Consider the following 26,217-nt stretch of genomic DNA (forward strand, 5'->3'; position numbering starts at 1 on the left):
GATATTTTTGTTTTATTATTTACAGTACCGTTTCCATCTACAGGTTTAAAATGGATAGCTTACGTACATACTTTTGTAACTTGATTAGAGTCATTATTTAGTTTCTTTAGTAGTAAATAACTAATGGTATCATTATCAGCCTACTCTGTCATCAACCCGTGGTACAATTGGACTGATTACTTTATCTTGAGTTTATAGTGACATGTTTCTGCCCGCAGGCTGTAGTACAGTTCCAGAGAATGTGGCTGCATTACTGATAACCCTACTGTAACAACTCTTCTGTAATGAATGAGCCGCCCAGACACAAGATTAATGGTAGTCTGGCTTGTCTTTGTTCAGATATGACCTGCGCCAGTTTTTTGCAACAAAGTTTTTTCTTCTTTTAAGGTATTTTACTCTGCTCAGCCGTTGACATAATATTGTGTCTCGGTTTATTCAGGACTATGCAAGGACAAGCTTGCATGTTCTCATTAATCATCAATGTATTAATGGAAACCATCAAGAATGTGTAAGTCTCTGATAAATACCTTGAAGACTGAATCAGTGTTCGATAGAACGTAATGTACACAGATGTGCTTGAACTTAAGAGGTGAGGACTTGAGTGATTGTTTCCTCATGTTCTCTCTGTTCGGAGGTTTGAAAGATGGTCACTGTTAGGAAAAAAAAAATGCAAAAGTATGTGTTTGTTAATTGATTGTGTATTTTAGGAAACTATGGTGTTTATGTGCTGATATCCTGTGTAATCAGGCTTCAGTTGTGTCCCTGTCCTCAGTTTAGATAGGAAATAATGAAAAATGTATGTGGGCATAGATGTGTTTCATTCATCAGTTTTGATTATATCAAGGGATTTTCTGCTCTGCAAAATTCGGTAATTGGATTAAATCTTAGTTAAAAACACTCTTAAGCAGACTGAAGCCTGTATGAATGCCACCTAGTTTACACATGCTATTTGTTTATCGATGGAAACCTGTGCATTATCATAACCTTTTGCGGAGGGACAGTCCTTATTATTGAACCAAATCCAAATGTGTTACTAACTACCACAAGTGTTTGTAGTTTACATGCAACCTCTAGATTATTGTGTAGTTTATTTCAAAGGGCATTGCGCTTTTCCAGTGCTCTTCTGTCACCATGGCAGCAACAGTTGGAGGTTGAAAAATTAAATATTTGCTTATGAGTTTTCTACAGTCCTCATAGCTGGAGATAATGCTGGTGTTCTTTTCCATTTGAATCAGTTGTCGAGTATAGAATTGAATTTTGTCACATAATTTTGAAATAAATTGAACTATCAATTCACTTGACCTGAAGGCAATATCAAAATAAAAAGTTACTAACAGCTGGCCAAATATTTACCATGAACCAAAACTGAAATTGCGTAACATTGGTAGCACTCAGTTTGTTTCTGGGAGAATCCTCCATCCTATCCAATGTACCATGATCTCCTCCAACTTAAGCCTCTTTCACAAGTGAGCTGGAGGTGGTGAATTCCACAACTGCCGGTTGCTGCCATGCACCAGATGAGTGCATGTTAGCGTTTGGTACCGGCAGTGCAGAGGCATCCACTGCAAGTCACATCTGAGTAAGCTCAGCCTTAGAGGGACACTTAAGTCAAACAAAAAAAATGAGTTTTACTCACCTGGGGCTTCCAATAGCCCGCTGCAGCTGTCCGGTGCCCTCGCCATCTCCCTCCGATCCTCCTGGCCCCGCCGGCAGCCACTTCCTGTTTCAGTGACAGGAGCTGACAGGCTGGAGACGCGAGTGATTCTTCGCGTTCCTGGCCACAATAGCACCATCTATGCTGTTATAGCATATATCATATACCATATAGCAGCATAGAGGGTGCTAATGTGTCTGGGAACGCGAAGAATCACTCGCGTCCCCAGCCTGTCAGCTCCTGTCACCGAAACAGGAAGTGGCTGCTGGCGGGGTCAGGAGGATCAGAGGGAGACAGCGAGGGCACCGGACAGCTGCAGGGGGCTATTGGAAGCCCTAGGTGAGTAAAACCCATTTTTTTTGTTTGACTTAAGTGTCCCTTTAAACACTGCCATTTGTCTCCATTAATTGCACCAGGAAGGCACTTGGTGAATGGCTGGTGACAGACTGAACTACGTGCTTATCACATGTGAAAGAAGATTTCTATCCATGAATTGCTGCCTTTTCCACAGCCATGTTAACAAGTTTAGTATGTAAACAATGTGAGAGTTGTTATCAGACCCAAATGAGATAAAAAAAACTTTTTAAACATTTGGACAGAAGATCCTATATAGGGCTGTCACCTCTCCTTTACTTTCCCTGCCCAGTGTAGGTAGCCACAGGTGTCCCTTAATACTGAGTGTACCTCTGGCTGCCTAATACTAAGTAGCTAGAGGTGCCACAAGGTATTAGGTAGATAGAGGTGCCCCCAACTGAAGGGGGATCTCGTCAGTGGAATGGTGAGAGCTGGGTGAGTAACCTCTCAATTTTGCTCCACTCTGGACTCTGCATAGGGAAGGAGGGAGGCACTCAAGGAGGGGAGTGAGCCACCTTTCCATCATCAGGCACCTGTAGGCATGAGCCTACAGTGTCTTATGCTTAATCCGGCCCTGATTACCCAAGAAAGCTATGCAAACTTTTCTTACTGATCTAACTGTTTTTTGAACAGGGCTTTGGAAGATAGCACTGTCTTGGTAGTTCTTGCTTCCTATAACTCAAAGCTTTTTTGCAGTATTTTTCTGAAGGTAGGGTAGGTGAGACCTCCTTTTTGACATCAGGCAGCCCTTCCCCACCTCATCATGACCACATCACTTGACTCTGTTTTTATTTACCCGAGTAATAGCCTGTTTATATGCACAGCATCTACCATTAGAGTATAAGGACTCGTTTCCACTAGTGCGGCGTGCGTCTGTGAGACGCACGCCGGCACTGAGCGGGTGGGCGGGATCGCAGGCGAATCCCATCAGCCATGCCATGCACGGCTATGTGATTTGCAGCCTCCGCTGCAAATTCTGCTGGGGGTTCCGACCAAATCGCTACAGCAAGCGATTCCGCCGGCGGCACCATTCTCCCCTATGGCAGAGTTTCCCTGTGTGATTCATGTGCGGGGAAACTCTGTGGAATCGCGGCGGTTTCCGCCCTAGTGGAAACGGGCCCTAAGAGCCAGGGCTGCCAGGAATTTGAAGGTTACTAAAGATAGTAAATTACATGCTAATATTTTGAGTTGCTGCAATTGTTAAGTTGATTTTATGCACATTTCTGCAGCTTTGATTTGGACCAATCAAGATCATCACTGAATTTCCATTTCCAAGCTGCATAAATTTGTGTCTGTTCAAAACTTTTAGCATCTCAAATTGATCATCTGTACAGATGCGACCGGTCAGGCAGCAGAGGAGATATGACCATCTAGCAATTAATTGGAGGTTGCTCTCACACTACCTACAGAAACATGCTAATGTGGTCTGGTTAAATCTATTTTTGTTTTTTTTTTTCATAATAATAAAAAAAAAAAAAATTAAAATTACAGACAGTTAAAATGAAAAAAAAAGTTACATGTAAAAAATGTACTAAAATGAAAAAAAGTTACATGTAAAGAAAAAAAAAGAAAAAAAAAAATATATATATATATAATACACAAGAACATGAAAAAACAAACACAATATCATATCATTGGGCAGATGTAGAAGGTACACTATATCAATAACTAAGCCACAACCCAAAAATCTTATTACATCTGACCTGTCCATTTATAAGGTACTGACCACACACACACACACACACACACACACACACACACACACACACACACACACACACACACACACACACACACACACACACACACACACACACACACACGGGAAGATGGAAAAGTATTCTGAGGTAATTGTTCCTTTATACTTATTATTGTCATCTTACTAATGAGATGAAGCCTTTAGATGTCACAACTTCCCTCCATCTGGACTAGATGAGATTAAATATCTCTATTTCATTATTATCCCTTATGGGGTCAGTAAGAGTTATAGGTAAGTGCTGAGCTTGTCCTCACTAACTGGGCTATTTATTTATTTTTTTTGCCTATAGACTCATAAGGTTTAATTATGACCGTTCATCTCCAGGTGTAAATGTGGTGTTTCTATAATGTAGATTGTATTCACATTTGAATGCTAAAATAGTATTTTTTACCAGGCTTTTTTGTTGTTGTTGTTGTTGTGTTGAATTTTATGCTGAAATATTATACAGTAATATTGCTAAATGCTACCAGTACCATTCTAGAGATCCATTGTTGATTGTGGATGTTTTACAGTTGGTTTGTTATATTAATTTAAACCCAAATATTAGTCACCATTTAAGCGCTAAGTTTAAATTGGTTTTCAAATGAAGCATGGAAATGTCCATATAGAGTTTTCACATGTAGGTTCCCATACTCACAGTCTGACCTGTCATCATACATGGACATAATATATCTTTTATTATAGCAAATAACCCAGCATGTTTTAATAGGATATTGCCTGTGAACATGAGTTTTTAACAAGCATGCAGCTAGTTCCATCAAAATATGGATCAACGTGTCACATATGAGGATAGAAAACCCTTTACGGTAACAAAGGTGTATGGTATGCATTTGGTTTTATGAAGGTTTCAAGCTGTGGCTTGAAACATTATACATTATGTTTTAGGTCCTCTGAGTGTTGTGATCTCCAAACCTTTGTGAAATATATATAGACCCTCTATAGTGATGACATGTTATCAATTATATCTTGATATGTTATCACTTATTTCAGCAAAGGCATTGCCGGTCATGAATGTCACTCATATTTCTTTCCTGCATATGTCTCAACCCTTCGCATTTCGTTTGAGGGGGGATATTCAAGTAGATACTTTGTGAAACTGACAATATGCATTTGTCTGGGACTATACATTACCAAAATGCTATCTGTGGGGCATTTTTATGACCGGGCCATTGAACTGCCAGATGCAAAAGTCTTTCACCTTTTGCATATTAATAGCATACAGGTGTTGACAAACATTCAATTTTCAGAGCGGGTTTCCAATATCACTCGCTGTATATAATATTTTGTATATAGTATTTTTTTCCGTAAGATCCTTAATTTAGGTATACCGTATATCCTCGAGTATAAGCCGAGTTTTTGAGGCCAAAAAAGTGGCCCAAAAGTGGGGGTCTCGGCTTATACTCGAGTGCCCACCTCCCCGAGTGCACCTTCCTTCCGCAGAGTGTAAAAAAAAAAAAAGCTGAGCAGCGCTAATGGTTGATTAACTTCCCCCTCCCGCTCGCCGCAATGTGTACAGTAACCCGCATGTCCTCCTCCCCGCTATGTGTAAAGTGCTGTAATCCATGTGACAGTCTCTCCCTGGCAGACTGGAGTGTGTTGCCAACCTTGGAATTGTCCTCCGTGTCCCCCGAGTGTCACCATATGCAGCGCAGCTTTGAGTAACTTTGATCCGCGCTGTGTTCGGATGCCTCTTCCTGCCTGTCGCAGGCTCGTTGCTATGACTCAATCACGTGCACCACGTGCGGCGTCATAGCAACGAGCCTGCGACAGGCAGGAAGAGGCATCCGAACACAGCGCGGATCACTGTGAGTTACTCAAAGCTGCGCTGCATATGGTGACACTTGGGGGACACGGAGGACAATTCCAAGGTTGGCAACACACTCCAGTCTGCCAGGGAGAGACTGTCACATGGATTACAGCACTTTACACATAGCGGGGAGGAGGACATGCGGGTTACTGTACACATTGCGGCGAGCGGGAGGGGGAAGTTAATCAACCATTAGCGCTGCTCAGCTTTTTTTTTTTTTTTTTTTTACACTCTGCGGAAGGAAGGTGCACTCGGGGAGGTGGGCACTCAAGTTACACATAGCGGGGGAGAGGGGCATGTGGGTTACTGTACTCATTGCGGCAAACGGGAAGGGGGCACAGATTACTGTACACATAGCCACGAGCAGGAGGGGAGGGGGGAGTTATGTGATCATTAGTGCTGCTCAGCTTTTTTTCCCTTTTTTTACACATTGCGGTGGGGGAGTGCAGGGGGGCACGCTGCCATTAGTGATAGCTTTTAACGCAGAACTCAGTACTTTCTCTCTGCTCTATAAGATACGCACCTTAAGATAGTAAAGAAAAACAATTCTTTGTTACAGCTGATACAAAATCCTGCAATACATCTGCAGTGCGTCTACTTCCTGCTTTCATGGAAGCAGACATATTAACATCCTGTGCTTTCAAATGAGCTTATTTACCTTGACAGGTGACACAGGAGAGTTCAAATTACAATTTGTGATTAGACAGATGAGGAGGAGGAATTATTTTTATTATTAATGCTGCTGCATTTCCTACCCTCGGCCTATACTCGGATCAATCATTTTTTCCAGGATTTTTTGGTAAAAGTTGGGGGGTCGGCCTATACTCGAGTCGGCTTATACTCGAGTATATACGGTAATACATATACATGCAATCTAAATGAGTAAGCCTTTAGCCCAAGAAAGCAAAAATGAATAAAAACTGTAAGGAAACTAAATGGATCATTTTTTTTTTTGTTAAAATGGACCCTCACTATAGGGTCTATTCCCATACCAATGGTAAAATTGCCATGCGCAAATAACGCACAGCAATTTTATCAGTACTTAAGGCAGTTATGTAGTGCATATTGTGCAATGAATGCAACCTGCAGGACTGAGTTATTGGTTTACCTCACAGTACGCAAGTAGCGTAATGTGCATTAACATAGCAAGGTACACATTTCTTGGGCAACGTGGGTTGTGCTAATTGCATAAGTAATTGTAAAAATGGCGTGCAGTACCTATGCATGGTGGTTTTTCCACTGGTACATGAAGCAACCTCTTTATGTCTTGTATTACTCTTCTTTGAGAGTAACTCTATCATATATGCATAATTTCCATTTTTCTAACAGCCAGACTATCCCTTTTCCTTGTGTTATCACTTTACATAGGTCATTCTGTTGGTCAGCAGTAGGCATGTAACTGCAACCTGCATAGCTGTCAACAGTATGTTCCTGACATATATTTTTTAAGTTCCCTTCATTATACAATCCCAACCTTAATCTCCTTGCTGCTTGTGCTCTTCTATCCTTCTCTAGGTTTACATCTTCTGAGACTGGTATACAGGACTTCTCACAAGCCTCTTCTCTTCTCTGCAGATTATTTTTATTTCACATTTGTTACTTTCCAACCCCTGAATCTTTTCAGAAATGTCTTAAAATTCACCTGAAGCATTTAATGTAATTCAGGACCTTTTCACTGGCCTCTAATTGCGTCCTGCCTGCTTCCAGCTAAATATGAAACAGGACCTCAAGGCCATACACTTGACTCAATGTCTTTACTCCTCACATATTGGTGACATGCCGGGCAAGTATAGTACATTATTATTTTGACTCTTTCCAACACTGTATACCTGCTCACTATATTCATTGTCCATTTACATTTATTGTTATTTCATCACTGATCTCCTTTATGAGCAGATTACTTGACACTGGTATGGATTACTTTGACTTTCCTACCCTTCAAGCACTTGCACTTGACTACTCATAGGCATAAGTCACTTTAGCCTGACCCGGGTCCCAACCTCATATCTAGGGGATCGCTTTGTGAACCCCAGTTTGAGTTTATCTTTTTTCAGCGCAGGCATACTTATCATGTTCAGAAGTGACTCGTGTTGATTTAGGACATTATTATGTGTCTTATTAGGTGTGTTCTTGTTGTTTTTAGATGGTTTTAACAAGTGTTTCCTTGTTGTTCAATAAAAGTTTATATCTTTATACTTTATTGGTAGTTCGGAGTTTATATACAGGCGCTTTCTCCTTCTTTACTATTTGTAATTACTATCCTGTATTTCTGCATGCCATCTTTGCATGTGGGAGTGCTGATGTTCTCATCACATAAATGCCTTTCCTCTTGGGATAATTCTTCCTCTATTGTTTCTTATCATGTTTTTAATTGAAATCTGTCTGTATTACTCATTGTTACATGTTATATAGCATTGTCATATTATTATACGTCCGTGTCTGTTCATATAATACCATGACAATGATAAAAACTTAACCAAGTTTTTTATTTAAAGTTAAACCCTAAGCAAACAATATATCTATAACGTTCCACCAAGTCATTTGATGTAACTGAATGGGTTATTTAATGTAGTATCTTAACCTAGATTTAGGCATTATAGCTGTCAGTAGACCAGCACTCTCCTAATTAGTGCCTGCTGACTGCTATTAGATCATAACTACAGCTCACCCAGTTTCATCTCTCTGTCTTCCATCCCTGTAGTGATTGTCAGGCCTACACATAGCAAAGCACCCTGTCACTGACCTGTTCCCTTTACTCCTATAGTGGTAAAAAGGATTTCTCATTCATTCGTAACAGATCTGTCCCCTTTTCTCTGTAATAATTGACAGGCCGCCTCTAAACAAACCACCCTCTTTTAGATCTGGCCCTTTATTTTTCCAGCCACTGACCATGTTCACACATCACAATGGTGCCATTCCCAAGCGGTGCATTTAACAGCAAGCTGTGACACAGGGCCACTACTGTTACCTGCCTCAAAAACTGCATTTTAACCCTTTGTTACTTACTGAAGATAATGAAATAAAAAGTGGTTAAATGATTATATACAGGGACATAAAGGAATGTGTTGCATATTCATTCACTGAGCAGAAATGGTGCATCATGGAAATTCCTTCTTGCTCACGAGGATGCTGAATAATTGCAAACACCTTCTGCTTTAAGAAGGCAAGTCTGTATTTAGTAAAAGGCTAAGTTCCTTCATAGTTCAGCTTTCCAATGACTTAGCTGTGTTTTTTGTAAAACTTCTGTTTCCCTAGTCCTGCCCATAGAACCATATCAGTCTATACCTAGCACTGATGAAGGCCAACTTAAAGAGAATCTGTACTCTGAAATTCTTACAATAAAAAGCATACCATTCTATTCATTATGTGCTCCTGGTCCCCTCTGTGCTGTTTCTGCCATTCTCTGCTGCAAACCTGGCTTGTAATTGCCAGTTTTAGGCAGTGTTTACAAACAAACTAACCAGCTTCTAATAGGCTCAGCTAAGCAGAGTGTGTTAGTCACACAGAGCCTGCAGGGGGTGTGTACAGCTTCTAGCTAATCACAAGCAGCCCTGCACATTCCAGTCTGACTGCCTCAGCCTGACTGTGCCGACTATAGAGAGAAGATTAGATCATATAACAGAGATAACACAGCTACTGTGCAATTAGGAAAAGCTGCAGTAAGCCAGACCACATTAGAAAAGACATAGGAACTTATAGCATAGAAGAAATAAAGATAAACAATTTGTTACAGAGTCTCTTTAAGCCTGAAACAGCTGTCAGCAAGTTGGTTTGTTATGACTTTGTAAAATGAAGACTATTGGCACATTGTGTACCAGGAGCTCTAGATGAGTGCTTGGTTTTTCAGGGACATAAATGGGAGAATTGAAAAGTCTTTCAGTGGGCAGAAGTGATACTTTGTGGTGAGTGCAAACCACTTCTGTTCCAGGCCCCATTTCCACTAGGAGTCCCATAGCAGAAACGCTGCCTATGTGGCCCATGACTTGCTGCCCAGATCCCATGCTGTTGCTAATCTAGATGGCATGCTGCAGCACTAACCTGAATCCCTATCGGGATGCATGATCGCATCATTTCAAGTGCCGAAGTGTGTCCTGCAAGACGCATGCCAGCTAGTGGAAACCAGCTCTTAACCACTTGAGGACCAGAGGTTTATCCCCCCCCCCCCCCCCCCCCTAGTGACCTGGTCATTTTTTACAATTCGGCACTTCACAATGTTAACAATGTATTGCTCAGTCATACAACTTGGCACCCAAATGAATTTTACCTCCTTTTCTTTTCACTAATAGCGCTTTCTTTTGGTGGTATTTGATTGCCACTGTGATTTTTTTTTTATTAATTCAAAAGATCAATTTTTTGTGAAAAAAAACCATGTTTTTTTATCCCCCCTAAATTTGCCCTAGACAAATATACGTACATACATACACTATACTAAACATACATAGACATATGCCTATGATAGGGATTAGATTGTGAGCCCCTCCAGGGGGACAGTTAAGTGGCAAGGCACAAGCTCCCGTCAAATCATGCTCCTCGTTAGATGACGCCATATGGCGGCGCAGAGTAACAACAGAGCCACTCTGCAGCTGCTAATCTGCATTAGGCGGTTGGCGAGTGGTTAAAAGAACATTGATATTTACAAATAAATAGCCTATCTTTGTTTTCAGTTAATGTGCTACAGTAAAATGTTTCCTATACCACTGCTTCTAGTTCTAGATGAGCCTATTTCTCTCTCAAATTCCTTGTTAACCTTCCTTGGACATTCACATCAATGATGTGACAGACAACAAGCACTGGAAACGCAAAAGATCCTGTAAGCTAATACAATGGTTTTCTACATAAAGGGGAACTCTACATGCATAATAGCTCTTACTTAACCATGTTTGATGAATGTCCACTTTGGTGTGTAGTCTTAGATAGTTTACATTGCTTGTTTACGTTACTTACCTCACACCATGGCCATTAGAAATTGGAGTGAAGATGTAATTCTTTTCTATTGGGTGTGGCACCAATCTTCATATGTGGTCATTGAGACTTACATGAATAACGTGAAATCTCCTACCATTCTGTAAAATATAAGACTCCAGTTGATGTTTTAATGCAAAGGCATTCAACAATAAGTGACATATTTATTTTTGTTGACCTTAGACTTTAATGTATTCCTGTACAGAAGTTTGGCCTATTTGCTGGTAGCGGTAGGCGTGTGGAGTGTAAAGTTTGAGATGTTACACTGGCCAGTAGAAGCAGCAGGACCATGGTAGCACATGAGGTGATCAAAGCTAAGTCTTATCACAAGGAACACATAACTATTGAGTTACGATATCTTCCCTCTCTGGCATCTGATGAAAGACGTTAAAGATGTGGCTATTATTCTCTATTAGCTTTGTGATTCATATCAGAAAGACATTTATAATAGTTTTCAGGCCTGCACAACACGTGGTGCCTGTTTTCTTTAATAGGAAAACATTTTTCAGCTGACCATGCTCGCTGGCTTTCAGAACTTGTTTACATCAATGCTCAGTAAACAGAGCTACAGGACTTTCATATGGGAACATTTGTTGCGCCTCTTTAGTTCTTCCTAATGTGTCAGAAGCATATGGCACATAATGATAAGTTGCCTAAGTAGTAAGATGTAAAACATCTAATTCAGAACACAGAATCCAATGTCATGGTCTCTTCTGTAAAATATTTAACATAGCTTTTGTCAGTTTGATTAATAGTTTTTTGAACAGGTAAAGGTTTCTTGTCGAAAAGAAGAGCCTTTTTTTCCCCATAGTGTCTTTCAGGCTTGTTAGCCTTCAAAGACTTGTGAGGTCAGCTGTGGTGAGACATTATATCCATTATATTTTCCCTTCCTCTCTCTACGCACATCAGCCTTTTACTCCCAGCATGGAGCCTTGTCTGCAAGTTAGATACAGGCTAAAAATGTTTGACTTGCCTGGTATCTTGATGCTTTACAGTCCTTGTCTGCTGAAAATGATAATCAGAGGCAGCCAATGGATCCAGGGGCTTAGTTGTAGAAATGAGTTGAAATGTTTTCATTTGTAGGATTGGAGGCATACAGGAATTGTACTCATTTATTTATTTTTATTTATTTATTGTATTTATAAAGTGCCAATATATTACGCATCGCTGGACATATTACTAATAGATTTTAATTACCTTGAAACATTTAGAAATATAAATATCTGCTTATTTACATCCATGTTTTTAATCCTTTCATATTAAGGGTACATATGGAATAGTCACGTGGTCATTTTGGCATAATATTGAGAGCATCGGTAAAATGTGCTCGTGGACACTCTTACGGATACCTAACTCTAACCTTCCCACTTAAATGAATCCTCCTCTTCATGCCTAACCCTAACCTCTCCAACATAGTTCCATTCCTGGCCCTTATTCAATTTACTTTTTCTCCGAGAAGATAATTTTTGTATCTTTTTAAAAATAACTTTTCAGCTTTCTGCAACTGAAAAAGTACCAAAGCAAGCAACATTGCAATATACCTGGTAGGCAGCCACACTTTCAGTTATAATATGTATTTGCAATAATAGTAGCCTTTTTGCAAACTGATTTGTTGAGATTTTAATAATTCATATTTTTAGGCTATTTTGATATTTTTGAAAGGCGATGGGCTCTTTTTAATAATACTGTACTATTAAAACAATAGTCTATTCTTTTTTCAGATTATTATTATTTTGCTATTCTTTCAACTGTGATTTTGTGAGTATTGTAAAAAAAAAAAAAGCAAAGTGTATTGCTGGGACTACTAGTCAGTGTTTCTGACATTCTGAAGACATTTTTGCACCGCTGTTACATGCTTATAGTCAAGTCTCAGGTTGTCTTATGTATGCAAATATCATTAAAGTGATGACATTGCTGTATCGCCCCAGCTCTTGTCCTACTGGAAAAATCACATTCTTCATAGGAAGGTGTCAATGGTAAAATCACAATCACTGAAATGATTCCACTAAGCAAGCAATTGTTGAGTGGTATTGTTTTCCAGTCAAAGATTTAAATAAAGTCCACCCCCCCCACACACACACACACAACCCTTATCAAATCATATCTACATATTTTGAGTATTTTAGCAAATGGTGTTACAAAGACATACCTGTGTTTAATCTAGTGTTTTACTAATCTCTGCTCTGAAGCTTTGCATGTTTCATTATGGAAGACACCTTACACACAAGTCTCAGCTGTTATGTAAATTGGTGTAGTTACTAAGATGTAAGAATCCCTTCTCTGTGTGGAATGAATTCTTACACTAAACCCAACAAAACTGTAGATGGCTGTAGATGGGAAAAGATATGCAATACATTTTACTTTCAGCTTTGTGCAACCCAATAAGACAAAAAGAGATAACTACTATGAGTAACGATAACGCCAAGCCATAAACTGTTGCTATTGTCCCAATTTACAAACAGTCGAGTCACGTACTATACATACTACAAGGTAAATGATTTACTTTCAGACACCTCTGGAATTTGGACATTTTTTGTTGGTTTGCAGTGTCCTTTAATGTGCCTTAAATTACATCCGATTAAACAATACTGTAACATGTAACAACAAAAAAATATAACAACAAAAACAGCACAATATATTTTGTACTTAAGGGAAACTTTGCATGTATGAGTCATTTGCAACTCAAGTCATTTATAAGTAGAGAACTATGCAGGTATGTGTTCACAGAAACAGAGATATTCTGAAGTTGAAAAAGTACTTAATGGGAATCAGTTACAAACTAACTATTGAATTAGCTATTTACATTTTTGCATTACAGTGGTGTAGCCCTTTAATATTAGAAGTAAGCTATGTAAATGCCTGTATATAATAATTCTTTGCTGCTGCGTATGCAGAGTACACAAACATGGCAGAATTGGTACACACTGGGATTTTGTGTGGGGTGAGACGACGAATATCTGTTATAGTTGAGAAAATAACACAATGAGCGTTGTCTGCTTCCACAGACCACCAGCTTCCCTTCACTTCCTTAACTTGGGCTAATTAAAATAGACAATCCTGTCTGCCCATCATCAGGTCTTATCCCTACAGATTCTTTGTCCTGAGGTTTTCAGGCACATGAGACTTTTGTGAAATGGTCTTGAATTGATCACAATCACATCGTAGCGTGGGAGAAAAACAAATGTATTCACTACGAGAGCAACAGAAATCTCATTTGTAGATCAGAAGGAGTTTGGGAAAACATCCAGAAATAGATGTTCAGCTCATGATCGACATTTATAACTAGAGGAGAATTGCTCATCCTAAAGACGTTACCTATTGGCTGGACTTGTTGTTTCAATTTGCATGAGAAACACTCCTAAGCTCATTGAGATACATGAAGTTTAATTGGGGTGGTGTGTAATCCTGGGTCATAGCGTCTCTTTAAGTACAACACAATAGCTATATGCTAATGATCATGCATTTTTCCTAACCTCAAGACTATAATGCTTTCCTCTGTTTTGTTTATAATAATTATTAAGGTATAAATTAAATAACAGTCAAGGATATTATAAAAAAAACTTAATACATTTTTAGGACATAAATGGACTAAGTAACACTGTAATTTAGAAGTATTACGGTAGTTCTAGGCTGAAAGTAAAGTATTTTTTATTTATGTTTATCTTCCTTTAAACTTTACAATTGGTGAATTTATAGTAGTGTTACTTTTTTGTGACATTTAGGTTTAAAAGGTTTATTGTTTCACTATACATTTGTTTGTTTACTGCTGCAGTTTTCAGCGTCTGCATTTCAATTGGTTTTAAGAGAAATCTAGTTCATGAGAACAGATTTGACATGTAGACTGGCATGCAATCATATTTGTAAATTGTTGGCTCATTATGGGTGAATATAGACATTTCTTCTACCTTTTAAACATCCAGCAGAACCAATGCTCTGCAATACAGGGGAAATACATTCTAAAACTATTTTATAGTTGAAAACTGAATTGCAGGCAGTAGGCCTGAAAGATAAATCAAATTTAAACCGAAATCGCGATCACCAAGATCACAATTTCGTAATCGTCAAAGCGGCAATTATCGCAATCACGTCATTTTCACATGGGGAAGTATGAAGGAGTGGCTTCAAACTTCCCCGAAGTCCTGGCGCAGGCAGCCCACAGCATTGGACATACCCTCCGCACGAGTCCAATGCTGTCTGTCCTCTTTCGCCGTCTTGCCAAAACTCCGGGTTCCTGTATATCACATGCATTAGAGTCTGCAGGAGTCGGATAGACGAGCATCACTGGACTGGTGCTTGCAGCTATGTCCAGCAGCTTGGGAGACAGAGCGGGCACATAGATACACAGAGTGGGAACAGAGAAAGAACGGGCAAAGAGTGGACACAGAGAAAGACAAAGAGAGAAACAAAGCGGGCACAGAGACAACAAGGGGAACAGGAGAGAGACCAAAAGGAGGCATAAAGAGGCAAAGAGAGACGCGATAGAGGGGGAACAAACAGGCACAGAGGGGGAACAAAGTTTGATTTGAAGGAAATCGTGAATTGAATCGAAATCGCAATTTCAGACAGAAATCGCTCAATTTATTTTTTTCCTAAAATCGTTCAGGCCTAGCAGGCAGCATTTTTAAATAAGCTTTGTGTAGAAGCCTTTATGGGTTTTTTGTATATATTTTGGTGGCATTTGAAAGGTTACAAGCACTGTTTATTTAAAAATAAAATGAAAATTGGTACCTGTTGACGTACCGATCACTGTGTTAGGTTGTTGCAGCAATCTCCTGGGGATGAGGCTGACTGAGCCCTGCTCTGTGTAACTGCTCTTCCCCAGTTCTGATTTTTTTTCTTCAGGATTCCCTAACCAAGGATCATGTGATTAACCACTTCCATACTAAGGGGTTTTTCTCCTTCTGTACCAGAGCAATTTTCACCTGTCAGCGCTCCTCCCATTCATTAGCCAATAACTTTATAGCTACTTATCATGATGAAATGATCTATAGCTTGTTTTTTGCCACTAGTTAGGCTTTCTTTGTGTTGTAAATTTTGCTAATGGCATTTTAATGGGAATAATAAGAAAAAAATTGGAAAAATATCATTATTTCTCAATTTTTGGCCATTATAGTTTTAACATAAAACGTCCTACTGTGGATAAAACCCTCACATTTTATTTGCCCATTGTCCCGGTTATTGCAATGTTTAAAATTCTTCCCCAGTACAATGTATATCGACAATATTTTTTTGGGAAATAAAGGTATATTTTTTCTGTTTTGCATCCATTACTAATTACAAGCCCATAGTTGAAAAAATAACAGTAATATACCCTCAGGACATTCATATTAAAAAAAAAAGTTTAGTCCCTAATTGTCATTTTTTTAAATGTTAATATTTAATTTGAGTAACTATGGGGGAAGGGAGGGGTTAATTTTAATGGTATATGTAGGTGGTTTTATTAAATAAAATGTATGTAGGTTTAATAATACTATTTGGCCTCAAGATTTCCTCACACATTTTCTTCCTGTGCGTACTTGTTAGTACGTGAACAGGAAGTAATGCATGTATGTGTTACTTCGTTTTTTACAATGACAGCAGGCATGTTTGAGATGCTGTGTGATGCATTCCGACCGGAATAATGCATTGCATGTATTGTGTTACCTGGCAACGTGTGCAGTTGTGGGTGCATGTGGTGCAAGCAAGTGTCTGTGGACTATATGCTGCATTGTATGTATCACATCGCATTAAAAACCATGCAATCCGACTTTCCATCATCTTGCATTGCCATCCTATTTTTTCTGGATGAACAATGCAATAGATGGAAGGTAGCTTTAGAATTTTGTGTCTTGGCCTCCTGAAGCTCTACCAGAAGACTAACCTCAGTTGAGAAATAATTGAGTCCAATGCTATTCAAAGTAATAAAAGGCTCATGGCATACATGCATCCCATCTCTCCACATCACACAGAACAGCTAATCCCATCGCTGAAGAATGTTCCTGATGCCTGTACGAATCCCATCTTGTGTGGCATGTTAAACAAATACGCTGAATGTTACAAAGGTTCCTTTCGGAAAATTGATGATTTATATTGTTTGTGCAGAGGGTGTGAGGATTTCTGCCGCCCATGTCTTTTTGCAGAGCCTCTACCACCATATCCTGGACTATATGGGTTGATATTGTTTTGGTAGCACCAGCCTATATAAAGTCAGGGGATTAAAAGGGCTTGGAAGAGGAGGGTCGCATATCTTTTTTAGTATTATTATTTTAAAAAAAATAATGCAAAAAAGAAAGGTAGTTGGTGGAAGATATTTATTGCTGATTGTTTTAATTGACTCAGGCCCACTGTGTTTTATCCCCACAACTACATTTGAAAAAAAAATTCTGACTTAGGAAATTTTAGATGAAAACTGAATAACACTAATATTTCTAGTGTCATGAAAGAAAAAAAGAAACAGGCACTGTAGTACTCGTTGTTTTTCCTATACGTCAATTAGAGGAGGGCAGACTCACAGGGTTGGGTATTGGTTAATGTATTTGCGTACTCAGGATAGTAGAGACCAGAATCGTCATATTTGTAAAGAAGATCAATATCCGGCACTGCTTCCCATTAAAATTAGCCTTATTTTATCTCAGGCTAAATATCTTCCAAGATGCATGAATAAAAAAAATCACATACCCTTCCCAGATGGAGTGGCTGTGGGGTGGGGTGGAAGTTGGCGGTCGTCTAACGTCCATTTCGCCTGTTTGGCGTCCCCAGAGGTTATGCATCCTGCTAATTTTAATGGGAAGCAGTGCTGGACATTGATCTTCTTTACAAATATGACTAATATTTCTAGTATGACAGTGGTATTTATTTTTGACACTTTTATACCTATGAAAAACACCAACATTTATTTATTAAATAAGTGTTAATCACGTTATAATGCTAATGTACAGTCCTTATAATGAATACCTGAAGCAATTGATTTAAAGCATATGTGTTGGAAGCAGTATGCATAACTGTTACACAGCTGGTGGTACAGCAAGAATATTTGTGGGCAGTAGAGATGGCCCGAACGGTTGGCCGGCGAACGGTTCCCAGCGAACTTTCGGGGTTCGCGATTGCAGAGAACCACGAACTTTACCAGAAGTTTGATTCACCCGCATAGTGCATCATGAGGGTCTACTTTGACCCTCTACATCACAGTCAGCAGGCACATTGTAGCCAATCAGGCTACACTCCCTCATGGAGGCCCTCTCCCCCTTATAAAAGGCAGACAGCATCAGGCTTTTCACTCACTTGTGTGCCTGCAGTAATTAAAGAAGGGAAATATGCTGCAGACTCTCATATGGAAAGATTAGTTAGGCTCTTGTAGGCTTCTTAGCTTGCTCCTTGCTGATACTTATTGCTAAAATAACACCCCTCAACAGCTCTTTTGAGAGCTCACCTTGTTCTTGTGATCTATTTTTTTGTGTGTGTGTCCCACATTTACACTTGTGTTGCATAGACAGCCTTGGTAATTCCTACTGTGTGTGCCACTGCCAGGCCCAGCACATTCAGTGACTACCTGTGTGTGTGAGAGGTGCACATTGTAATGCCCATCACTGCATATACCTACCTGTTGTTCACTGTGCACCCACCTTACTATGTGAGCGCACACAGTGTCACTGTGCCTGTCCGGTACCTGTTTGTGTATGACAGGTGCACATTGTAATACCCACTGCATATACCTACCTGTTGTTCACTGTGCACCCACCCACCTACGTGATAGCACACAGTGTCACTGTGCCTGTCCGGTACCTGTCTGTGTGTGACAGGTGCACATTGTAATACCCACTTCATATACCTACCAGTTGTTCACTTTAGTGCACTCGCGTAGGTAGGTGGGTGCACTAAAGTGAACAACAGGTAGGTATATGCAGTGGGTATTACAATACCCACTGCATATACCTACCTGTTCTTCACAGTGCACCCACCCACCTACGTGAGCGCATGCAGTGTCACTGTGCCTGTCCAGTACCTGTCTGTGTGTAACAGGTGCTGCATATACCTACCTGTTGTTTACTGTGCACCCACCCACCTACGTGAGCGCACGCAGTGTGATATACCAATCCGTGCATAACTGTTAACTGCACCTGTGTGACTGCACATTGTATTAGTCAAGTCAGTGCATACCTTTCACTTCATCCCCCCCGATATGGGCAAAACGGACAAAACAGGTAGAGGCAGAGGTAGAGGCAGACCCAGAGGAAGGCCACCCGGCAGGTCTGTGCGAGGTCGTGTTGATATGATTTTGTGCGGCCCTGGCCCAAAGTACAGTGCTCAGAAGAAGGCACGTCCCATCAACTCCCAAGATTGTCAGGACGTGGTTGACTATTTAACACAGAACACCTCATCTTCCACAGCCACCAGTGCTACTAAAAGCACCACAGCCGCTGCATTTGACACTCTGCAGGAGTTAATTGGTGGGGAATTAACTGATTCACAGCCATTATTGTTACAACCAGATGAAGGCGCTAAGCAAGTTACACCACCTCATATGTCTGAGCTGGGCGGTGACACTATGGATGTAACGTGTGAGGATGAGGATGATGAAGTACCTGCTGTTGGTGCAGTTTTGGAGGTGTCTGAGGCAAGCGAAGCTGGGCAGGATGATTAAGATGATGACGATGATACGGATACCACGTGGGATCCTAAAACGGATACCACGTGGGAGACAAGATGACCAAGGGGACAGTTCAGAGGGGGAGCCAAAGAGGAGTAGAAGGAGACGAGTTGCTGAAAGAAGCAGGGGGAGCTCGTTGTCAGAAACAGCTGGTGGCAGTGTCCGGCACCAGCCAACATGTCCTTCAACATCAGCTGCTGATGCCACCATAGTGTCATCACCCCGGGGGGCTCAGCGGTTTGGAAATGTTTTAGTGTGTCGTCCGTAGATCAGAGCAATGCCATCTGTTCTCTCTGCCTCCAAAAATTGAGCCGTGGAAAGGCCAACACCCACATCGGGACAACTGCCTTACGAAGGCACCTGCAGAAAAGGCACACACTGCAATGGGAAGAGCACCTGAGCAAAAGCAGCACACAAAAGCAAAGCCACCCTCCTTCTCCTCTTCCTCCTTCAGGTGCAGCATCTTCAGTCGCTTTCTCCCTTGCACTTTCACAGCCACCCTCCTCCACCACTCCGCCTCTGCCCTTGAGCGGTTCCAGCTCCTCTGCCCACAGCAGCCAGGTGTCCGTGAAGGAAATCTTTGAGCAGAAGAAGCCAATTTCTGCCAGTCACCCCCTTGCCTGGCATCTGACAGCTGGCTTGGCGGAACTGTTAGCTCTCCAGTTGTTACCATACCAGCTGGTGAACTTTGAGGCCTTCCGTAAATTTGAGGCTATTAGGACACCGCAGTGGAAGATACCAGGCCGCAATTATTTCTCTTAAAAGGTGATACCCAAACTGTACCGTGAAGTTGAGAGGCAAGTGGTGTCATCTCTGGCACACAGCGTTGGGTCAAGGGTCCACCTGACCACGGATGCCTGGTCTGCCAAGCACGGTCAGGGCAGGCACATTACTTACACAGCCCATTGGGTCAACCTGGTGACCGATGGCAAGCATGGAGTACGTGGCTGTGCAGCGGACCAACTTGTGACACCTCCATGGCTTGCAGGCAGGCCTCCTGCCACCTCTTCTCCTCCTACTCCTCCTGCTACATCCTCTTCGCTACTCCTCCTGCTACATCCTCTTCGCTATCATCCTCTTCCTCCTTGGCTGAGTGACAGTTCAACTCTACTGGTGCTGCGATCTCCTCTCCAGCTACACAGCCCCATCTTCCCAGGGCCTATGCTGCATGCCAGGTACAACGGTGTCACGCCATTTTAAACATGTCTTGCCTCAAAGCGGAGAGTCACACTGGACCAGCTCTTCTGGCTGCTCTTAACAAACAGGTGGATCAGTGGCTGACCCCGCACCAGCTGGAGATCGGCAACGTGGTGTGTGACAACGGCAGCAATCTCATTTCCGCTCTGAATTTGAGAAAGCTGACACATGTACCCTGCACGGCACATGTGCTGAATCTAGTCATTGAAAGATTTGTATCAAAGTACCCAGGCTTAGAGGACATCCTGAAGCAGGCCTGGAAGTTGTGTGGGCATTTCAGGCGGTCTTACACGGCCATGGCACGCTTTGCGGACATTCAGCGAAGAAACAACTTACCGGTGAGACACTTGATATGTGATAGCCCGACTCGCTAAAATTTGACCCTGGTCATGTTCTCTTGCCTGCTAGAACAGGAGAAAGCTGTCACCCAGTACCTGTTACAATTACTGTAAAAAGACACATTCTGGGGAGATGGGGATGTTCTGGCCCAACAACTGGACACTGATGCGAAATGCATGCAGGCTCATGCGGCTGTTTGAGGAGGTGACCAACCTGGTGAGTCTCAGTGAAGGCACCATCAGCGACTTGATCCCGCACGCTTACTTCCTGGAGCGTGCCGTGCGTAGAGTGGTGGATCAAGCTGTGGAGGAGCATGAACAGGAACAGTTACGGGAGGAACAGTTGTTTCATTGTTTCCTCAACACTTGTGGCAGCATAGAAGGGGAGGAGGTGGAAGAGTCGTGTGGGGAAGAGGAGTCAGATTCAGATGATGAGAAAGGTGTTTTTTTTGAGGAGGAGAAGGCGGCGTTAGAACAGCAACCACAGCAGGCGTCGCAGGGGGCTTGTGCTGTTCGACGTTCCCGTGGTATTGTTCATGGATGGGGAAGGAGGAGGACTTACCTGACATCACTGAGGAAGAGCAAGAGGAGATGGATAGTACGTCTGGATCCAACTTTGTGCAGATGGCATCTTTTAATCTGTCCAGCCTGTTGAGGGACTCCTGTCTAAAAAAACTCAAGGGGAATGAGCTGTACTGGGTGGCCACGCTACTAGACCCTCGGTATAGGCACAAAGTGGCGGACATGTTACCAACTCACCAGAAGGCAGAAAGGATGCAGCACATGCAGAACAAGCTGGCAACTATGCATTACAATGCGTTTAAGGGTGATGTCACAGCACAACGCAATAAACGTACCACTGCCAGTAATCCTTCTACCATGTCCACGCAGGCAAGGACAGGACACTCCAGCGATCTCATGGTGATGTCGGACATGCGGACATTCTTTAGTTCAATGCCTCGCCTTAGCCCTTCCGGATCCACCCTCCACCAACCAGCTTGAAAACCGCCACGGCCTGCATTCTGGCCGTGGTGCGCACCAGTCCAGCACAGCCGTCACTACACAAACAGCTGTTTGCGGTGCGTTACACAGTGAGTTTGGTGTGTCAGTGTGAAGCAGTACTCTGATTACACTCCCTATATGATGTATACATATGCAAGATGTTTTAAAGCACTTTAGGCCTGCAATTTTTGCATTCAATGTGATTTCTGCTCTTAAAATGCTGCTTTGCATCAAATCTAGATTTTTCCCCGGGACTTTTGGCATCTATCCCACTCTGCCGTGCCCCCCTACAGGTGTTAGACCCCTTGAAACAGCTTTTCCATCACTTTTGTGGCCAGCATAAATGTTTCTAGTTTTCAAAGTTCACCTCCCCATTGAAGTCTATTGTGGTTTGCGAAAGTTTGCGTGAATCGAATGTTTGGCGAAGGTTCGCGAACCTAAAATCGGAGGTTCAGGCCGTCTCTAGTGGGCAGCACTTATCACAAGAATAACTATGTCTAATATAGTCTTATCATGCAGGGATTCCTGTTGATAACGGCATCAATTATTCCTTCAAAAACATTAAAACATTACCACCTTAAACAACTTTATTTCCTATTGTCAAAATAAAAAAGATAAAGGTTACTAAATTTAAAGTAACATTCCACCCATTTTTATTTATTTTATTTTTTGTAATTTTTGAGAGATTGAATTCCGACCTGTGCAAAATGGAGATAGCCAATATATGGTGGTGTATATTGTGGAAGCATTTGGGAATTAAAGCTTGAATGTTCTTGGAACTTGCTCTGCCCATCATTTTTTGGCACATTTTCTATGTGTACAGGTGCAGATGTCCTCTTATGTCCACTGATATCATTAGTGATCGGGCATGGTGATCTGGCAATAGTCAGTCTACCTATGCATGATTTTCCTTGCAGTGGAGGGTTGGATTCCCCACACTATAGACTCAGTTTTGTAAACGTTTTCAGCTTGGTAACTATTGTAACCCTTTTTATAGGTTCTAATAAATTACCTTTGTTAGAGCCATTGCATACTTCCACAAAATCATTTGTTGTGAATAGTGAAAATATATGGGGCTTAAGTTACTACTGTCTAACTGGTTCACTTCTAGAGTGTCTTTTATGTTCCTATTGTTGGTGCAGTAATATCATTATCACTATTTATGATACCAAATATTCACACACAAATTATACCTTTTTTTTCAGAGATATATTTTGTAAGAATTGTAAGAATTATTTTAAATATTTTCATTTCTAGGCACTGTAGAGGAGAACAAAAAAGGGACAAAAATTAAGGAAAGAACTGGGGATAAAAACCCAAATCTTATTCAGCTATTAAACTTATTTTTCACAACACTGAAATTATCTTATTGGTACAATGTATGGTGACAGTGGGGTAAATGTAAAAAAACAAACAAACCTCAATGCAATTGACATTTGTAGAGAGTGCACATAAAGTTTATTGGGTTTTACACAATCTATGTAGTGCATTATACAAATAGCATACCTAACATGCACATTGTAAAATCATAATTCACCCTGATTTACGTTCCTAAAAATGCATCAGAGATGCCAGCAACTTTACTGCTGGCAAGGTGAGTCACTGTGGAATTATTTTCCCCTTTCATTTCCCTTTTGTGAGGTGAGCAGGAACATTACCTTATCTCCTAGTGTGCTCTGGTGCAGAAGACTGCGTGAATTCGTAGCCTAGGCTAAACATCAGTGGGAGGGCAGAGGTTACATACCAGTATACAGCAGTATACATTGTAAATATAAAAGCTTTTTTGATTCTGAAACTAGGACACAGGAAAAATGGGTAACCTGAATAATGTATTACTTTCTACTATCTGTCATCACTGTTCCTCTTTTTTGGAAAACTGAAAGACCTATTTTCTATGGAAGGATGAAGACAGCAAATTTACTGCCTGTAAGCTTCTCCTAGTCACTAGCCGGGGACTTATTAGCGGACAGACGATCTCCCAATGGAGTTGCATCTTAAAGAGTAACTGTCAGGCTGCAGAAGCTAATTTAAACCTCTATTCTCCTGTGTTAAACAGTTTAGAAGGAAGCCCAAAAGCAATTAGTGAAGATAAAAATCTCAGTTACCTTTGATGTGTGCTTATCAGCAAGGCTGTTATTCTTAAGAAGACGCAAGCCGCATACCATACTGCAAAGCATTCTGGGGCTCTCCCCTCGGCTGCTAATGAGACGTTACAGCAGCTTGTAATCGCGTAGCACTGATAAATCTCGGGCAGACTACACTGCAGGAGTTAGCTATTGTTCCTAGCCACATGGCTCATTAATATTCACTGCACACTGTGTTGTTCAAGTACAAGCTTATCTGTGATCAGGAAGCAGGCAGGACATGACGACACATTTGACAGAAAAACATGGAGCCTGCCATGAGCTGTCAGGAGCATCTATCTCTGCATATACTATATACAAATTCTGTGAAATCCAAACGTGGACAGTGAAATGCATATGTAATGTAAGTACAGCCAATCTTTAGCTACTGATATATGTGTTTATTTTCTCTGAGACCTTATACCTAACAGCTCCTCTTTAACACAGCGGTTGCCATCCTCAGACGCGGCAAGCGTGCAGTTCAGCAACCAAAGCCAAAGTTTTCTACAGGCATGGAATCTTCCTGATCTGATGGACCAGTCCAGTACAGATATTTTTAAATGTTTAACCTTAATAGAAATTATCCATATCGAGTACTAATACTTATACAGATCATGTTTGTTCACCTCTAGTTAACAAAAATGGAAATGCTCACGTAATTTGCCTCAATCGTTATTTTTCTTCTGAAAAGTTTATCCTGCTGACGCTGAAAGAATACATTTTATGAGAAAAATTGGAATGTACTACTTACTGCATTTACATTTTTCTGCTCATGTTTGAAATACCTTGGGTGATTTCTAAAATCAAATCAAAGAAAACAATCAACAACATTTTTGTCAAATTAGAAAATGAAAGTTAAAATCTAATTTTTTCATGCAAATGTTTTCTTAATTACATAGCATTGTGCATTGGTTTATGCTTTGGATTGGTTGTTCTGGCATACTTTTCTTTTTTTAACATTGAACATACTTATTGGTACATAACTATACCATAATTTCTAGAAACAATGAGAAATGTAAAATTAGGGGAAGTTTTTTATTTTACTTTTTGAATAATCCATTTTGACAACACTATAAATCATCTTCACAGTTGAAATTGGGAATTCCCATGTGTTTGCTTTCATCAAAAAAATCCTTGACCTCTGTAGATTCCACTCTATAATTTGTATGTATCAAGGATTGACACTCAAGGACTCGAATCATGTAGGGGTTATCCAGGTTTGAACCATGGTATATAAACATCTTAGATTGGATAAAAAGAGCTCTGATCACCTTCTCTATTGGTGTTGCTGTTGGCATGATTTGGATTTGGTTTATTTAGAATCACAGACTTAAAAAATAAGTAAATAAAGTGTCCATTTAAGAGTTGGTGACATAAAAAAAACCTTATTCTCAGTTCCAGAATCAGTCAAATATGGTAATACAACATAAAAAAAAACATTTACTTTTTTATATAATTTAAAATTAGAAATTAAATATACTAAAGATAATTCACCAAAGATCCATTTTTGCTTGTTTTTCTTTGAAATAACCAGTCAGATTACTGTAAGTAGAATTTGAAAAAAAACGATTTTTTTTTATGTATGGTAAAAGATAGTGGGCATTAACAAGCAAAAACAAAAGAAAATAAGTGATCTATAAAATGTAGGGTTCTATAAACCTAGCTGGGCTTAATCAATTTCCATGTAATAGGATATTTATCACAAGAAGGAGAAACCAGTTAATCTTGCTTAATTTAAAATGATGGTTCCATAGAACAGTTGATAGGAAATTTAGATCAAATATATATTTTTTGTGTATTGAACAGCTTAACCACTTAAGGACCGGGCTGTTTATGTCTGATCTGTGCTGCGTGGACTCTCTAGCCCACAGCACAGATCAGCAGGCACGCAGGGCGATCAGACTTCCCCCCCCTTTTTTCCCCACTAGGGGGATGTCCTGCTGGGGGAAGGGTCTGATCGCCGCCGCTCACATGTGCCTAGCGGGGGGGCTCCTCAAAGCCCCCCTCCGCAGCGTTTTCCGCTCTCCCTGGCTTTCCCTCCCTCCCCTCCTTTCCCTGGGCGGCGCAGGACAGACATCCGTCCTGCGCCGGAACTGACAGGCTTCAGCCTACTATATGCCGGCGATCCCCGGCCAATCAGAGGCCGGGGATCGCCGAGCTCCTTTACGGCACTGCTGCGCAGCAGCGCCGTATGATGTAAACAGCGGGGATTTCTTCCCCGCGTGTTTACATTTAGCTTGTGAGCCACGATCGGCGGCTCGCAGGCTGTTCACAGAGACAACCTCCGTGAACTGGCATGGAAAGGCCGCTCGAATGAACGGCTGTTTCCATGCTAAACCACTAATGACCTGCCGATGCCTATCGGCGTTAGGCGTTTGTTAAGTGGTGGGAGACA

General features: G+C 41.0%; 1 protein-coding gene and 1 long non-coding RNA gene across 7 annotated transcripts in view; one reads left to right on the top strand and one right to left on the bottom strand.

Annotated features, from left to right (window-relative positions):
* PRDM5 (PR/SET domain 5) overlaps positions 1–26,217 on the top strand; it is a 207,581-nt gene that overhangs the window by 122,475 nt on the left and 58,889 nt on the right. The window lies entirely within an intron of this gene.
* The window catches only part of LOC137547117 (uncharacterized), a 103,976-nt gene that overhangs the window by 38,353 nt on the left and 39,406 nt on the right, over positions 1–26,217 (bottom strand). For all 4 annotated transcript variants that reach the window (XR_011026489.1, XR_011026488.1, XR_011026485.1 and 1 more), the window contains exons 2-3: positions 10,519–10,637; positions 528–650 (exon numbers count right to left, since the gene is read on the bottom strand). This is a non-coding gene — a long non-coding RNA (uncharacterized lncRNA). The remainder of the gene's footprint in view (positions 1–527; positions 651–10,518; positions 10,638–26,217) is intronic.

The sequence above is a fragment of the Hyperolius riggenbachi genome, chromosome 1 (genome assembly GCF_040937935.1).
Source record: "Hyperolius riggenbachi isolate aHypRig1 chromosome 1, aHypRig1.pri, whole genome shotgun sequence".
NCBI classification, from domain to species: Eukaryota; Metazoa; Chordata; class Amphibia; order Anura; family Hyperoliidae; genus Hyperolius; species Hyperolius riggenbachi.